The sequence below is a fragment of the Canis aureus genome, chromosome 5 (assembly GCF_053574225.1).
Source record: "Canis aureus isolate CA01 chromosome 5, VMU_Caureus_v.1.0, whole genome shotgun sequence".
In the NCBI taxonomy this organism is placed as follows: domain Eukaryota; kingdom Metazoa; phylum Chordata; class Mammalia; order Carnivora; family Canidae; genus Canis; species Canis aureus.
In genome coordinates, this window is record NC_135615.1 from 68023327 (window position 1) to 68041960 (window position 18634).

At 41.9% G+C, this 18634-nt stretch overlaps 1 long non-coding RNA gene across 1 annotated transcript in view; it reads right to left on the minus strand.

Moving 5' to 3' along the window:
• The window catches only part of LOC144314448 (uncharacterized), a 131258-nt gene extending 113000 nt beyond the window's left edge, over positions 1–18258 (minus strand). Inside the window, exons 1-2 of the long non-coding RNA XR_013380326.1 lie at positions 18187–18258; positions 4999–5152 (exon numbers count right to left, since the gene is read on the minus strand). This is a non-coding gene — a long non-coding RNA (uncharacterized LOC144314448). The remainder of the gene's footprint in view (positions 1–4998; positions 5153–18186) is intronic.
• Between the last annotated feature and the right edge of the window lie 376 nt (positions 18259–18634).

Genomic DNA, 18634 nt, shown 5'->3' on the forward strand with positions numbered 1-18634 from the left:
TGGGCCCAGTGACTCATTACAATTGTTAGCACAATCACATTTTTTCAGATCTTAAGAAAGAGCCTTAGGGTATATTTTTACTTATAAGGTAGACTCAGCACTTGGCCCCATTATGAAACATCTTGATCAAAGTCAGACAGGTGAGTCCTAGGACCAGCTGGGAGTATTCATATAGTCTTATATTAGGCACTTTAGTTCCTCTATCCTCAAATCTGCTCTCACCTCATCATTTGAATATACAACATCTGTGCCGTTGTTCTCAATTGCACTCTCTGATGGGAAGCTATACGACTTGATCTCTTACACATTATAGGTGTTTCATTAGGATTATCATTTGAAATAAGGAAAAACGGCACACTCCAGGGTGCCACATATTAAACATTTTATCTCTTCTCTTTAAAACAATCAGAGCTAAATGTTTTTACAGATAATCCCAGATCTCATTATAGAGGAGTAAACGCATACTCTTATGAGCCACTTTTTAGATTCCTCAATAACCTGGCTTATTAACATTTTTCTCTTCTCTTTTCCCATTTTCACACTTCACCTAGTTTCCTCACCTTCTAAAATTGATCAGGAGCATCTCTGCCTTGTGTATTTTGGACTGAGTTCCCCGACTTCATTTCTGGAAATGATTTCTGTGGGTTATTTACTTAGTACCACCCACACTTTCACACTCATAACAAAAGTGTACCTGTAGTGGGCTGTCAGGAGTTGACACCTTTATGTCATTTTCTGACTTTACAGTGTATTTTGCAGAGGGGAAAAGTCAGTGAAGTTAGTAAATGCTACCCTTACTTCCCCCTCAGGTATTATTGCTATTGTTACAGTTGAGGTTGCAATGGGAATTTCCTTCTGTCAAGGGCAAAGATGCCTCATGAGTGAAGGAGTCCATAGACCTTCATGTCTGTCTCTCTGCCTCTAGGATGAGCTGGGGTCACTCTGGATTTCCAGAGCATTAGTCCTCCCTCACTGTGTGGGAGGGTTCAACTTCCTGCTCAATTGCGGTGAGTTTCCTCAGTGGAGCAGAAGCCTCCCAGGTCATCCTCCATACCAAGCCAGTCATAATCCCTTCCTTGGGAATATGGGTTGGGACTCATAGCAATATCTCCAGCATGTAAACCCAAGTATTGCTGGTGGCCATGTCTTACACCAGGTGAACTATTGAACTGAAGCAGCAAGGACGTGGAATGAGGAAGATATGTAGAGGGGAGCCAAGATGAAGGCAAAGAGAAGATCTGCTTCAGTGACATCCATGTCCTTGGGTTTATTCTTTTCTGAAACCCTGCTGTATCATGATCCATGAGCTACCCATATATAATAAATTCCCCTCTCACTTATTTTCCCCCTTAAACAGCTCCAGTAGGCTTCTGATGCAACCAATAAGGTTTTTACAAATAAACATTTCTAAGTTTTAAGGAATTATTCCTCTTCTCCTTTCCTTCTACCTTTTCCCACTTAATTGCTTGGCTTTTGCCTTTATGGTTTTTGCTGAACATGCACATGTGCACTTGTGTGTTATATACAGATCTGCCAGTCCATATAGAAAAAGTTACATTTATCCTATTCTTAAGCACGGGGGAAAGCACTTCAAAGCCTCCCTTGGTGATTCACTTCCATCACCTTAACAGGGGCATCCCTCTTCAGCACTAGTCCAGGTGGAAATGCAGAGCCAGATCTTTCACTTTTTTCATGAGAAGTCAGCAATATGAATTTCTGTGAGAAATCTCTAAATTTTGAAGTGTTGTCTCAATTTGTTTAAATATGCAATAGACCAACCAAAAGGGGAAAAAAACCCACAAAACTATCTGTGGGCTGCTTGAGATCTTTACTTTAGAGCCTTGCTATTCATAATATGGTCTGAAAACCAACAGTACTGGCATCACTCGGGAACAAACTAAAAATGCAGAAACTAAGTCCCACCCTAGACCTGATGAATCTGAATTGGAACCAAATCTCCAGGTCATTTGTCTGCACATTAATGACTAAGACATCCTGGCTTAATTCTTTATCCATAAACCATTGAGATTACCTAAGGAGGCTTTAAAAACACTGATATCTGTTTCCCATTCCCAAAGATTCTTTTTAGTGAACTTGGAATACAGCCTGGACATTTTTTCATAGCTCCCCAGGTGATTTTAACATGCAGCAAATGTCAGGGACTGCTGGTCTACCACAGGATTCCACCCACCCCCCCTCACTTCCTATTGCCTCTGAGATAATACACCCAGCATTTCACTCAGACCTTATCTGCCTTGGTCTGTGAATTGGCAATCCCTGGCCTGCAGTCTCAAGACACACAACATGGATGGAGCTGAATGAAATGTCAGTCAGAGAAAGACAAATACCATATGACTTCACTCACATGTAGAATTTAAGAAACAAAACAAAGGAGTGAAGGGGGGAAAGGGGAGAGAGAGACAAACCAAGAAACAGACTCTTAACTCTAGAGAACAAACAGATGATTACCAGAGTGGAGGTGGGAATGGGGGATGGGTGAAATAGGTGTTGGGGATTAAGGATGAGCACTGGGTGTTGTATAGAAGTGCTGAATCACTATATAGTACACCTGAAACTAATTTTTTTTTACCTGAAACTAATATTACACTGCATCTTAACTGTACAGGAATTTAAATTAAATTAAAAAGACTTGAATAGTTGGTGGAAATCGAAGGCCCACAAATATCACCAGATCTTTTTTTTCTGCCCAGAACAGTGTTTCACAAATATTTTAAATTTGTTGGTACTAAATAAGAAGACAGGACCTTGTTAAATCCTGTAAAGAAACATTGAGTATAAATATCTTAGAAAAATAAACTATTATAACCCAAAATAATCAATTACACAGTACAAAGGTTCTGAACACACATTTAAGACCTGTATCTTAAATGATCTCAGGCATCTGAAAATCCCAGTCCTTTGAAAATGTAGCCAAATGAGAAGAGAGAACAACAATAGCAAAATCACCAAGGTCAAACCCTGAGAGAATGGACACCTAAAATTAGAGTACAGGAAAAACATCTTTTACATTTTGACACCTAATGTTGCACTCTGATCACTGCTCCTACATTTCAGTAGCTAAAATAAGCTTTTTTTTCCCTCTCAAAACAAACTTTTTTTAAATTTGTATCCGTGTATGTATAAAATTCTCCCAATATGTGAACTACAAACAAAAAACAAACCCAGGTAATCCCGGGGTGGCTCAGTGGTTTGGCGCCTGCCTTTGGTCCTAGGCGTGATCCTGGAGACCCGAGATCGAGTCCCATGTCAGGCTCCCAGCATGAAGCCTGCTTCTCCCTCTGCCTGTGTCTCTGCCTGCCTCTCTCTCTGTCTTTCATGAATGAATAAATAAATAAATAAACCCCACAATTATTTACCCTCCCTGTATCTATGCTTTTGCAGTGTGACTTGTGGCTCTTCCCCTCCAGAGTTAGAGTCTAATACCTCACACTTTGAATCTGGGCTGGGCTGGTGACTTCCTTTGCCCAACAGAATGGGCAGAAATGACATTGTGCCAGTTCTGAACCTAAGCATCAAGAGACCTTGCTCACTGCTTCTCTTTGCCTGCTACTGCAGTGTGAACAAGCTGGATTATCTGAACTTGGGATAAGGACCCAAGGCCTTCCTAAACCAGCTGGCAGTCAGCTGACTCCCAACATTTGAGAAGTCCCAGCCAGTATCTGTAGTCACCTATCTAACCCATAGTTGACCAAAAGTGCATGAGCAAGCCCAGAGGAGAACAAAGGAATTACCCAACCAGCCCACAGAATCATAAGTTACATAAATGCTTGATTTGTTTTGGAGTGATTTCTTACACAGCAATATCTAACTGACATACCTAGCCCAGGGAATTTCAACATAACTATTAAATTTCTAAAGAACTGGAATCTATAGAAATAATTAGAAAATGGTTAAGCTAAACTAGAAAGACTAAGGAAAGGATTACAAGGTCTTATCAACTTCATTCCTCCATTAGGCCATATTGGCAATGTTGAATTACTTAGGTAGGTCAAGAAGCTGAGCAGAAATAGAGCCAGCTATTTGGAGGTGGTGTATATTCAAAGGATGTCCCTAGCAACCAGCATCTAATACTGATTTCTATCTACTTCCTAATTCTATCACCACCATGGCTTCTTTTATATTTCCACCCCCATGTTATTGAGCATCTTAATTTGGAGACTAAATTTAAATGTGAGCACTGGCTCATATTCTGAATAACACTAAGTATACTGATTCACACTTAGATAACTTCTATGACTTAGAATTACCATCTGAACCATACCTGTTGGCAGTACTGATCTACACATCATTGTTCTCAGGTATGTCCATCTTGTAAAATTAGTATGATTTCCCAAATTATAGCAGCATTACATATCTTAAGGTTTTCTACAAACTGCCTAAGAAAACTGAGCTGTTTCAGAAAATAAACTACTTTCAATATTCTTGCTAGGTCTGAAAATCATTTTAAAATTGAGCTCAAATGGCAAAAGAATAGAAAAAGAGAGTCAGCATTTAAAAGATACCACATACACAATAGACTTGGTCCTCCCCTTTCTCTAGCAAATTATGAGTAGTGTTCAATCATCTAACAGTAGACAGCTTTGTAGAAAAGAAAATTATTCTGCATGTAGCTAGCTCCCTGTGATACAGGATGAACACCAGATTTCTGCAAGTTCCTCCTAACCTTCATAGCTAACTTCAGTTTGTTAAGAAGGGGATAAAACCAGCCACATAATCCCAATGTAAGGCCATCCATGGCTTTTGAAGAAGATTAGGGGCTGCTTATAATAAAGATTCATACTGAGAAGCCAGATCTACATCAGTCTCACTTTCATGTAAATAGAAGACTGAGGAAGTTGCTTTTCTTTTTCTCCTAATAATGAGGCCAGCAAACTAGGTACATGACATGTGTATGGATCTTTGTCCTAGGGTATTATGAGGAGTAGAGAAGCCATTTCCTATGTAGTTACTGCTGTCAAGGAGACAAGATGGACATACCTGAGAGCAGTAGTGTGTAGATCAATGCTGTCACGAGGTGTGGTTCAGAAGGAGAATGGTACCAGAGTTACCAGAGTTAGGGGACAGCTAAGCCACAGTGAACTGGGCAGGTCAGGAAAGGCCATAGGAGAAATCAAGTAGTCTTCAAAGGACCCTGTGTGTTGAGAACAGCATGATTAAGATATAATTAAAAAATAAAAATGTATATATTTAAGGTGTATAACTTGCTGTTTTGATATATACTACAAACATTGTGAAATGATCACCACAATCAAAATTAACATCCATCACCTCACATAGTTATCATTTTCTTTTTTGTGTGAGTGATAAGAACACTTAAGTTTTCCCTCATAGCAAATCTCAAGTATATAATACAGTATTGTTAATTATAGTCACCATGCTGTACATTAGCTCTCTAGATCTTGCTCATCTTACATCACTGAAATTCTGTACCCCTTGAACTGCCTCTCCCCATGTCTTCCTCCCCCCAAGCTCCTGGAAACCACCATTCTACTCTCAGCTTCTAGGAGTATTTTAGATTCTAAATATAAGTGAGATCATGAGGATTCTGTCTTTCTGCATCTGTTTCATTTCACTTAGCGTCCTTCAGGTTCATCCATCATATCATTCACTGATCTGTGGAATGTAAAAAAAAAATTAACAAAGAAAACAGAGACCAAAAAAAAAAATCAGACTTTTAAATATAGAGAACAAACTTGTGGTTTCCAGAGGGGATGGGTGAAATAGGTGAAAGGGATTAAGGGATTAAGAGTACACTTATCATGATGAGCACTGAATATACTGAATAATATATAGAACTATTGAATCATTATATTGTACCCCTGAAACTAATACAACGCCATATATTAATTATACTTGAATTAGAAAACAAAGCAAACAAAAAACAGACATTAAAAGACAACCTACAGAATGGGAGAAGATATTTGCAAATGACGTATCAGATAAAGGGCTAGTTTCCAAGATCTATAAAGAACCTATTAAACTCAACAGCAAAGAAACAAACAATCCAATCATGAAATGGGCAAAAGACATGAACAAAAGTCTCACAGAGGAAGACATAGACATGGCCAACAAGCACATGAGAAAATGCTCTGCATCACTTGCCATCAGGGAAATACAAATCAAAACCACAATGAGATACCACCTCACACCAGTGAGAATGGGGAAAATTAACAAGGCAGGAAACCACAAATGTTGGAGAGGATGTGGACAAAGGGGAACCCTCTTGCACTGTTGGTGGGAATCTGAACTGATGCAGCCACTCTGGAAAACTGTGTGGAGGTTCCTCAAAGTGTTAAAAATAGACCTGCCCTACGACCCAGCAATTGAACTGTTGGGGATTTACCCCAAAGATACAGATGCAATGAAACGCCAGGACACCTGCACCCCGATGTTTCTAGCAGCAATGGCCACAATAGCCAAACTGTGGAAGGAGCCTCCGTGTCCATCGAAAGATGAATGGATAAAGAAGATGTGGTTTATGTATACAATGGAATATTACTCAGCTATTAGAAATGACAAATACCCACCATTTGCTTCAACGTGGATGGAACTGGAGGGTATTATGCTGAGTGAAGTAAGTCAATCGGAGAAGGACAAACATTATATGTTCTTATTCATTTGGGGAATATAAATAATAGTGAAAGGGAATATAAGGGAAGGGAGAAGAAATGTGTGGGAAATATCAGAAAGGGAGACAGAACGTAAAGACTGCTAACTCTGGGAAACGAACTAGGGGTGGTAGAAGGGGAGGAGGGCGGGGGGTGGGAGTGAATGGGTGACAGGCACTGGGGGTTATTCTGTATGTTAGTAAATTGAACACCAATAAAAAATAAATTAAAAAAAAAGATGAAAGATAGGAAGTGTTGGTGAGGATGTGGAGAAAAGAGAGCCCTTGCACACTGTTGGTGAGAATGTATACTGGTACAGCCATGTAGAAAACAATATGGAAGTTCTATTAAAAAATTAAGCATTTTGTCAAATGCTTTCTCTGCATCTAATGAGAGGATCATATGGTTCTTGGTTTTTCTCTTGCTGATATGATGAATCACACTGATTGTTTTACGAGTGTTGAACCAGCCTTGTGTCCCGGGGATAAATCCTACTTGGTCATGGTGAATAATTTTCTTAATGTACTGTTGGATCCTATTGGCCAGTATCTTGTTGAGAATTTTTGCATCCATGTTCATCAGGGATATTGGTCTGTAATTCTCTTTTTGGTGGGGTCTTTGTCTGGTTTTGGAATTAAGGTGATGCTGGCCTCATAGAACGAATTTGGAAGTACTCCATCTCTTTCTATCTTTCCAAACAGCTTTAGGAGAATAGGTATGGTTTCTTCTTTAAACGTTTGATAAAATTCCCCTGGGAAGCCATCTGGCCCTGGACTCTTGTGTCTTGGGAGGTTTTTGATGACTGCTTCAATTTCCTCCCTGGTTATTGGCCTGTTAAGGTTTTCTAGTTCTTCCTGTTCCAGTTTTGGGAGTTTGTGGCTTTCCAGGAATGCGTCCATTTCTTCTAGATTGCCTAATTTATTGGCGTATAGCTGTTCATAATATGTTTTTAAAATCGTTTGTATTTCCTTGGTGTTGGTAGTGATCTCTCCTTTCTCATTCATGATTTTATTAATTTGAGTCTTCTCTCTCTTCTTTTTAATAAGGCTGGCTAATGGTTTATCTATCTTATTAATTCTTTCAAAGAACCAACTCCTGGTTCTGTTGATCTGTTCCACAGTTCTTCTGGTCTCGATTTCGTTGAGTTCTGTTCGAATCTTTATTAACTCCCTTCTTCTCCTGGGTGTAGGATCTATTTGCTGTTTTTTCTCTAGCTCCTTTATGTGTAAGATTAGCTTTTGTATTTGAGTTCTTTCCAGTTTTTGAATGGATGCTTGTATTGCGATCTATTTCCCCCTTAGGACTGCTTTTGCTGCATCCCAAAGATTTTGAACGGTTGTATCTTCATTCTCATTAGTTTCCATGAATCTTTTTAATTCTTCCTTAATTTCCTGGTTTACCCTTTCATCTTTTAGCAGGATGGTCCTTAACCGCCACGTGTTTGAGGTCCTTCCAAACTTCTTGTTGTGATTTAGTTCTAATTTCAAGGCATTATGGTCTGAGAATATGCAGGGGACGATCCCAATCTTTTGGTATCGGTTCAGACCCGATTTGTGACCCAGTATGTGGTCTATTCTGGAGAAAGTTCCATGTGCACTTGAGAAGAATGTGTATTCAGTTGAGTTTGGATGTAAAGTTCTGTAGATATCTGTGAAATCCATCTGGTCCAGTGTATCATTTAAAGCTCTCGTTTCTTTGGAGATGTTGTGCCTAGAAGACCTATCTAGTATAGAAAGAGCTAGATTGAAGTCACCAAGTATAAGTGTATTATTATCTAAGTATTTCTTCACTTTGGTTAATAATTGATTTATATATTTGGCAGCTCCCACATTTGGGGCATATATATTGAGGATTGTTAAGTCCTCTTGTTGGATAGATCCTTTAAGTATGATATAGTGTACCTCTTCATCTCTCACTACAGTCTTCGGGGTAAATTTTAGTTTATCTGATATAAGGATGGCTACCCCTGCTTTCTTTTGAGGACCATTCGAATGGTAAATGGTTCTCCAACCTTTTATTTTCAGGCTGTAGGTGTCCTTCTGTCTAAAATGAGTCTCTTGTAGACAGCAAATAGATGGGTCCTGCTTTTTTATCCAGTCCGAGACCCTGCGCCTTTTGATGGGGTCATTAAGTCCGTTCACATTCAGAGTTACTATTGACAGATATGAGTTTAGTGTCATCATGATATCTATTCAGTCCTTGTTTTTGTGGATTGTTCCACTGAACTTCTTCTTAAAGGGGAATTTTAAGAGTCCCCCTTAAAATTTCTTGCAGAGCTGGTTTGGAGGTCACATATTCTTTCAGTTGCTGCCTGTCTTGGAAGCTCTTTATCTCTCCTTCCATTTTGAATGAGAGCCTTGCTGGATAAAGTATTCTTGGTTGCATGTTCTTCTCCTTTAGGACCCTGAATATATCCTGCCAGCCCTTTCTGGCCTGCCAGGTCTCTGTGGAGAGGTCTGCTGTTACCCTAATACTCCTCCCCATAAAAGTCAGGGATTTCTTGTCTCTTGCTGCTTTAAGGATCTTCTCTTTATCTTTGGAATTTGCAAGCTTCACTATTAAATGTCGAGGTGTTGAACGGTTTTTATTGATTTTAGGGGGGGATCTCTCTATTTCCTGGATCTGAATGCCTGTTTCCCTTCCCAGATTAGGAAAGTTTTCAGCTAGGATTTGTTCAAATACATATTCTGGCCCTCTGTCCCTTTCGGCGCCCTCGGGAACACCAATTAAACGTAAGTTTTTCTTCCTCAGGCTGTCGTTTATTTCCCTTAATCTATCTTCATGGTCTTTTAATTGTTTGTCTCTTTTTTCCTCAGTTTCCCTCTTTGCTATCAACTTCTTCTATGTCACTCACTCGTTCTTCCACCTCGTTAACTCTCGTCGTTAGGACTTCTAGTTTGGATTGCATCTCATTCAAATGATTTTTAATTTCTGCCTGATTAGCTCTAAATTCTGCAGTCATGAAGTCTCTTGAGTCCTTTATGCTTTTTTCTAGAGCCACCAGTAGCTGTATAATAGTGCTTCTGAATTGGCTTTCTGACATTGAATTGTAATCCAGATTTTGTAACTCTGTGGGAGAGAGGACTGTTTCTGATTCTTTCTTTTGAGGTGAGGTTTTCCTTCTAGTCATTTTGCTCAGTGCAGAGTGGCCAAAAGCAAGTTGTACTGGGAAAAGGAGAAAAAGAGAGGAGAGAAAGAAGGAAAGAAAAGAGAAAGAGGGAAAAAAAAGTAAGAAAAAAACGAAAAAAAAAAAAAAAGAAGAAAAAGAAAGAAAAAGAAAGGAAAAAAAGGGGGGTGGGGGAAGGAAACAAATCAAAAAGCAAAACAAAACAAAACAAAAAAACAAAACAAAACAAAAAAACAAAAAAACAAAAAAAAAAGAACCACGGGGGAGTATCTTCTGATTCTGTGTACTTTAAGTCCCTTGGCTTCCCCTGGAAATTGTCCGTCTAGCTGGTCTTCTGGGGGAGGGGCCTGCTGTGCTGATTTTCAGGTGTTAGCGCTTGGGGGAGCTGCTCTGCCCCCTGCTTGGTGCAGGGCTCAGTGGGGGTTGTTTACCCCGTGAGGTCCCAGGAGCGACAGCCCCAGTGGCGGGGCAGCTCTGGAAACCTGGATTCAGCCCCCGCTGGAACTCCGGAGCTCTCCTCTGCAAGGCCTGGAGGCTCCGGGGCGGGGCCGCTGATCTGCTCAGCTCCGGGCAGGAGCGTCCTTGCTGTCCTGGGCCCTCCCGGCCTCTTCCTGTCCCGGGGGGAGGCAGCATCCTGGGCTGTGTCCCGGCGCCCTGTGCTCCCGGTCTGCGATGTTGGATTCGCGCTCCCGGGGCCGTGCAGCCCCCTCCGCGGAGCCCCCGCCCGAGCCCCTCCGAGCTGCTCTGGGTCCCGCCGGGTCCCGCCGTGCGCGCTGCAGCCCTTAGGGAGCTCGGCGCACTCTACCGGGGCGCAGGTGTCTGTTATTGTCCCCGGGAGCCCAAGGCATCCCCGCCCTCCTGGGTCCTGCTCCACCTCCCTGCGAGCCCCTTTCCGCCCGGGAAGGTCGGTGCAGCTCCTGCGTCTCCGGGACGGGGCTCTCCTGTCCTGGGGACACTCGCCCCGGCCTCAGCCCGGCTCCTCGCGGGGCCCCTCCCCCTTGGAGGCCTTTGTTTCTTTATTTCTTTTTCCCCGTCTTCCTACCTTGATAGAAGCGCGAACTCTTCTCACTGTAGCATTCCAGGTGTTCTCTCTTTAATTCTCAGGCCGAATTCGTAGATTTTCAGGATAATTTGAAGGTTTTCTAGGTAATTTGGTGGGGACAGGTGATTTGGGGACCCTACTCTTCCGCCTTCTTGCCCCTCCTCGTCCTATCTTTCATCTTTTTGATAAGAGGTATCCAAACATGTGTGAGGTGATATCTCATTATGTTGAACATCTTTTCATGTATCTGTTGGCCATTTGTATGCAGGATCCTGTTTATTAAATACTCCTTTAGAGGTATGCCCTCAAAATCTGTCTCTATTCACACACACATACACAATGACAATACTATATTTGTCTCACGGAATCATCCCTGTCTCCTGAGAGATAGCTTGTAGTAGGTCATTGTTGTCGTTTCTTCACATTAGCTTGAGCTGACATAATCTGGGACAGGTGAACTCCCAGAGAAAGAAATAGTCCAAAGTGTTACCAATGAGACCAGAGCAACCCAGACAAGTGAATACACAACAAAAGCATCTTTTGATAAGTTCCCATGAATAGCAATTCTTAGAAAGCTTTCTATGGGATGCCATCTGGATGCATAAGTATCACCATGATAAAATAGCACTTGCTTCCACTCTAGCCATGCACATATCTTATAATTATCTATACTCCCAAGTTTTCTGAGCATTTATTTTTAAAATTAAGGGAAACTTTATCTTTGCACATTTGGTTTTCAATACAATTGTAGCACATTTTCCAAAATGCCAAGTAATCTAAAAGCAATTTACATCTGAGCTAGGAATATGTTGAATTTTAAGGATACTTTCCTTCTTAACTTTCTGAATTGTGCTCTGACTAATCTAGTAGTAAAATTAGTTAAATATTCAACTAGGCACAAACTGCATGATTAGGGAGGATAGCTATGAGGGCTGGAAGGAAACCAGACTGATTTAAAATTTATCAAGAGATCATTTAATTCCATGCAATGAGCATTTCCCAACTACCAGGGAACCAGTCATCATTATTCATTAAGACGTGACCCACATGGAGCTAGATTAAGGGGTGATCATTCAAAGGTCTCACTAGTTTTTACATACAAATGCAACCCCATAGTCTTAACAGCACAGACCAACCTACAGATGGCAATTTCACCTTGCAGTTATTAAAATAAGCCTCTTTGAGCTTTATCTAGCAGACAACCACCTAGGCTTCCTACAAGCAACCTGAAATGTGCTGCACGTTGTATCTTGCTGCCTTAATTAAAGTATACCAATCATCCAATTACACTGCACGATTTCTCAAGCCTCTCTTGAAACAAGCCCCTAGAAAACCAGGAGGAGAAATCAAACTAAAGAAGGAAGCCCCAGGATTTCAAAAGGCTCTAACCACAAAGGGTTCAATTGGCTCCTAGGTATATAAGGGTCAAAGTGAAACAAGATTCTTCTCTTATATGGTCTTCAACGGGCAGAGGATGTGTTTCAAGAAGGTAAATGTGAAAATGCTCATGAATGTCTCATTATGAAGAGACACCTGACTTCTCTTTGTTTCTCACCCACTAGGCTGACCGAGCTGGGTAGGTTTACCTTGGCTACTAAAATACAAATCTTTGAGAAGAAACAGCTTACCTCACTGACTATATCATTCACCAGCAAGACTATTCTTTACATTTGATAAAGTGAATTTCAAGAGATCTTTCACAGAATGTGTACACCCAATGTCTCTTTCCAAGTAGAAACCAAGTGTCCGTGTGGAGACTCCTCTTAAGAAATGTAACTAGCATTTTCTGAATCTCTGCTCTGTGGCTGACACAACGTTGATAAAATGTTAAGTGTTCAGTGCAGGTGATACCTTTACTCTTAACCATCTACATGGGGACCTTGAAGTTCAGAGTGGGTCAATAATTTCCTTACAGACAGGCAAGAGCTATGATGCAGAATAAGAAAATGCCACTGGACAATTTGAGAAAACAAGTCTGGGTTTCAGCTCTTCCCAGAAAACTGAAAACTGAAACACGATTAGGAGCATGAATTCTGGTGGCAAGCAAGCTTGGGCTTGAATTCTAATTTTACCATTCTATAGCTGTATAACCTTGACAAAGCTGTTGAACCCCACTGAGACTTGGTTTCTTCATCACTGAGATGGAGATACTCTCCTCTACCTTACAAAGTTTCAATGCGGAATCAATGAAGTAATAATTCATGCATAGTACTTAGCACATTACCTGACACTCAACATATTCAGTCAGTGCTGATTATTATTATGTATGACATTATTTTTTTGTATTACATTATTTTCCTCGGTTTGATCTCCTTTCAATCCCTTATTGGAGAAGCTAAAGATGGCAGCTTTAGCTAAAGCAACTTCCAACAGATGGATGCGAGAAGCAACTGGGAGATCATTTGCCATGATAGTGATAAAGCAGTAATTAAATGGGAATTACCACCCAAATTCAACCCAAGCAGGAGGGATTGGGTAGGAAATCTGGTCTATTGGGTTTTTAAAATTTTGTTGTTGTTGTTGTTTTATCAGAGGCAGAGCTGTGTTCCCAGTAATGCTGGAGCTGGAGGCAGAGAATTGTGGAGCTGGAGGAAGTGGAAGCCCTCATCACCTATGGCTTTCACTTTGATTAAGACTCCATCCTTTGTTCTGTACCCTTGAACAAGATGAACCTTGAACACAGGGTGTGCTGCAAGAGACTCAATTTGGATCTGCTGGCTCCCAGGGCCGGCCATCTGCCACATTGGATTGGGGAGCAGAGATGAAATTAAGTTGCTGCGGCATTATTCCGCACTCCCTAAGAAACCCACTGAAGGATGGCAGGCTGGCCGCTGTGGCTGCTCATAGGGCAGACCATTCTGCGTTAATGGAGCAGAAACAAGCAGGACAGCAAAACTGGGGGAGATGCATTTTCTGTTTTTTCATGGAGAGACCTCAAGGAAAGACAACATCCCACAGCAGAGTGAGCAAAAGAAACCAGAACCATGTTAGTATGGTGACATCTCTGTCAGTTCAAGGTTTCCCAGACCAGAGGAGCACGGAAAACTTTGAAGAGCGTTGCAAGGACAGCTGGAAATAAGAAAAAGGACTAATGCATGAGACCACTGCTAAAATGTAAAAGCACTGCAATTCACCCCCAATGTGGAGATGAAAGGGTCAGGTTGGGACATAGCACCCATCCCATAAAGCATACCTAGGCCAGGAGCAAAGGATCCTCAGTTCTAGTCCTATGAAGAAGCAGAAGGGCTGACGTGCTCTACAAAGGGGCATTTGCTCATTGTTTTGTTTTTGTTGGTTATTTATTTTTTTTTGTCCACATTTTACATTCACATAGATGAAAGACATCATAGGGCCTGTCTAGGTGTGAAAGTAAGACCACAAGACCCACAGAGAAAATAGTCCAAAGGCGGCATGAGCTTGCTGCAGCCCCTTCGCACAAGCTCCAGTGCCAGGCTAGCCCCCGGGCATCCTGCCTGCATGCAGCTGTGGCACACTGACCATGAACTGACTACAGAACTCAGAGATCCATTTTTAGCAACCGGTTGGGGGTGCTGCTGCCCGCTTTGCCTCTGCAAAGTCATGAAGCAGATTCATTTAGAGCTTTTAAAGAAAGGATGTTGTCAGTGTGTTGTTCTTCTATGGTGAGATTCAGACAAGAGAACTAATAAACTCAGGCTAGGGGAGCATTTCATCCTGTTCCTCCATCATTTAACAAGGGAGCCAACCAGGGCTTGGGAAGGCTGATTTCTGTAAGATTACACACCAAGGTCAGAGGTAGAACTAGGGCAAGAATTACACAGCTTTCGAGGAATGAAACTCCTTGTTGTTAGGAAGTTAAAACTGAAGTGTGCCTGGATTAGTGGGAATCTCTTTCCTGAAGGCATGGAAAATAGGACTGATTTTCTTACAATCACAAAAGCTCACGAAAATCAAAGTTCTTCCCATGCCTGAGAATCCACGAATACAGAAAAACAAAATGGAAAAACGACTAAGGGGCAGAGAGAGCCAGGTGGGCAGAATGAGACAGCCGACACGGCTGTATGACTGTAAGGTAGCTGGATGTGTTGTTGGAGAACACAGGCCGGGGCTGACCTTTGGCAGAGAATTTCCAACAGTCCAGGCACCCTTCTAGGCATGGCTGAGAGAGGGGCAGGGAGGGAAATAAAATGCAGTGTTGGGACCAGATACAACAGAGTGTCACTTGCATGTACGAGCCATGAGCTAAGTACTGTTTTTCCTATTTCAGAGAGGAGCCTCAAGCAGTGGCAAGAAAGAATTAGAGCTTGTGCATTCTCTCCCTATGCATCTTCAGAATTTAGCTAGAAATGGGTAGATACGTAGACAACCCAGACGAATTAATGAGGCTGATGTTTCAACAAATCTAAAGACTGTAACACAGAAAAAAGAGATGAACATTCTCTGGTGTCTCCACCCATAGCCATAGACACAGTGTTGACAGCCCCTTTGCTCCGCTTCTGGACCTAAGGGGCTGCGTGACTCTCCCCAGAGCAGAGAGTTAGCCAGTCGCAGAGTCCCTACAGCTTTGGGGCTTTGCCAACACAGTTTCAGGAGTCTAAACAGTGGGGACTCAAGAGAGGTTTCTGAGAAGGAGTGAACCTGGTTGGATATGATGCTTGCGGCCAGCTGGACCTGAAGGACAAAACTCAGGCTTGCAAAACTGGTGGGAAGAGGTACTTGGAGGAGTGGAGGGGAGAGGTGACAAAGATGAGATGAAAATGAAAAGAGTGAATGAGTGGCAATTACCTCTGGGCCCTGGCGTTAGGCAGCCTACATGATGAATCCATGTCGACATGGTATATGATTTGCTCCCACTAGCCTAGAGCATGCATGTAGCAAGAATCGCCTGGAGATGATGGCTTTCAACCCAAAGGTGGAAAATGAACCCCAGGGCGCAGCTGGGTGAGAAAAATCTGTCTGGAAAGGGGGCAGTGAAGTCTCACAAGCCCTGCTATGAGCATCTCTTGCATTCCTTAGCTGGGAGACACTGTTCCCCAGAGAACACCTCTTCCACCCACGTCAACTCCTGGCTAATGCAGAAAGAGATGTTTTTTGTTGAGTCCCTGTCCTATCTCCTTGTGCCCATCTTCCAACCCAGTGATGGAGTTTATCTACGAAAGTCTCTTTGCTGCTTTCCTGAGAAATAGGCAAAATCATGTCTTGCTTCTGAGGGACTATTATGAAAGCAATTTGATGATTAACTTTTTTTAATGTGAAGAATAGATTTTAAAATTGTCAGACCAATTACTGGGTCCTGTCCCTCAGCTTCACTCAAAGCTAACCACGTGCCCTCCTTTCGCCATCTATCACAGACATAAAAGCTGGTTAAAGATCCATTTCCTCCTCCTGCCTCCCATTATTATTACCCTAGTTCTAACTGTCAAGAGACCTTGCTAAAGAAAAGAATGCCATAATTCAGTATTAGCTTACTAGAAAACACTAGTGGGAGTTGAAATCACAAGTAAGCAGAGAATAAAGGGGGAAGGACCAAAATTCATCACGAAGTCATTTTCACCTCCCACACTCCACTCTGACCCAGACAGTACCCTCATTTGTGAAGAACATAAAGATTTGCTCCGGCACATCATAGGAAAAACATCATGATGGTTGGTTGCTGCTATTTTTTAAGTGTCAAGATTTTTATTCCTCTCCTGGAAAAGAGCAATATATTTTAAAATGCTCTGATCTCTTATCTATAATCAGCAGAAAAAAATTTATAATTTAGTTCACTTTGAGGAAATGATGTTTGAACTGGATTCCAAAAGCAGACTACATGGCTAATTGGCAATTCTCTGCCTTTAAGAGCTGTGACAGTGTCACAGAGGAGCCTTGTCCAGCACTTCAGCAAGAGGTCTCCGGAAGTCCTTAGATGCCTACCTGGCTCCTGATAGGGAGGCACAAGGAAAGCAGCTTTTGGAGGTGGCTGGCTAGCTTCAAGCACCCAGCAATTTGGCGACAGCAATTTAAAGGTAGAATTGTTAACTCTGCAAATGCAGCCCAGTCATCTTAATTAAGGCCAGAGCCTCTTCATTAAATGAAATAGCACTTGAGTTCGGGAATCCAATATAAGTTGCCACAACAAATTGGAAAGGATGGAGGGTGCTGATTGAATATACAGCTAAAGGCACATATGATTTTTAGTTGCCTTTTCTTAAAGCCTAGTCTCAGGCTAAAGGCTTAGTGGCTAACCAGGGCCAAGGGAGACAGTTTGGTGAGATCAAGGGTCTCTGGCTCTTGGCTTAGACACTGCACAGATAGCAACTGGCCTCGGCCTCACCAGGGGCTGTCCCTGTGTTCTTAACCCAGCAATGAGTCCCCCAGATTCTTCTTCACTCCAAGTCATTCGTGTCACCCCAACACTCACTGCTTAAAACCCTCCAATGTCTTCCCACTGCACTTAGACTAGCGAAGGCCTGCAGGGTTCCCAGCAGATTCAGCTCCAACCCTGTTCCAAACCCACAAATCCCCATTCCTGTTTGTTCATTCCAGTCCAGCTACACCGGACTTCCTTCTGTTCTATGCACACAATTAATTTGTTCCTGCCCCAGGATATTGGCACTTGCAGTTCCCTTCTCCTGAATTGCTCTTCTAATTTTCACATGGCTGGTTTCTTCCCATCATTCAGTTCAAATGCTAAGTGCTCATAGAAGTCTTTCTGATGTTCCCTAAAGTATCCTTGTTCCCACCGTAACTCTAATCACTGTCCTGGTTTTGTTTCTTTTTATGATCAATCTCTGACATTACTATATTTCTTGCTTACTGCTATTTCCCCATACTAGAATATAAGCTCCTTGAAGACAGAGACCTCACTTGTCTTGTTTGCCACTAGATCCCTAGTGCCTATAACATGCTCAACCAATATTTTTGAATGAATAGACAGATGAATTTGTTAGGAGACTTACAATCATTAAAATCTAGAATTGAATCTTGTAAAGATCTAGGCAACTGGACGAGTGCATGTGGAAATATGCCAGTCTGGCAATGCTTTACAGAGAATTCTGCACATGCCTTGTTCAGAGTCACTGCTGCAGCTCCCACCACCCCTGTGCTCCCGGCTGGCATCTGATAGAAGACAGAAGTAATTTGTAGGAAGTCACTTTATACTAAAAATCAGAGGTTCTAGTTTTCACTCCCCAGAACCATAACATTCATTGGTGAGTATTTTTACCCAGAAATGCATCCTGCACTCAGCCCCATTAATATCTTATGTAAACAAGGGACAAGGGGCTTCAGTTGGAAAGTCTTTAAAATAATGTTTCAAGCAGTCTGTGCACAGGCGATAGGTTCAGAGTGATGCACTGCTTGGGACAGAGTCTGTGATGAAAAGAAAAATTGCAATTGGAATCTCCTTCTGAAGTACACTTACCTACCTATTCTTCTTTCACATCTATTTAGATGTTGGTCCATGCTGCCACATGCACACCCAGGGAACACAAATAAGGCAGTTTTTCCAGTTATGATGCAAACTGTGAGCATGCTCACTGGAGCATGCTTTGCTTCATCTTGAGTCAGTGATCCAGAAAGGAAAGTAGAAAGAAATGGAACCAAATGAGGTCAGAGTCATTGATTGTTTTTGGTTTCCTCTAGAGTAATCCTAAAATAAATAAAGGTTAATGCTTTGTAGGAAGAAGGGTGTATGGTCAGTCTGAATTCTTTCTGAGACGGCTGCCTCCATGACTAGCTGATTTCTATTGGTCACAGGAGTTTCTCAGTGAGGACCTGAATGTGAATGATACCTCCATGAAGCCATACCAAACAACAAAGAAACTATTCAGGAGATGTAAAACAATAATGGTAATGAGAGTAATAATTCAGCTG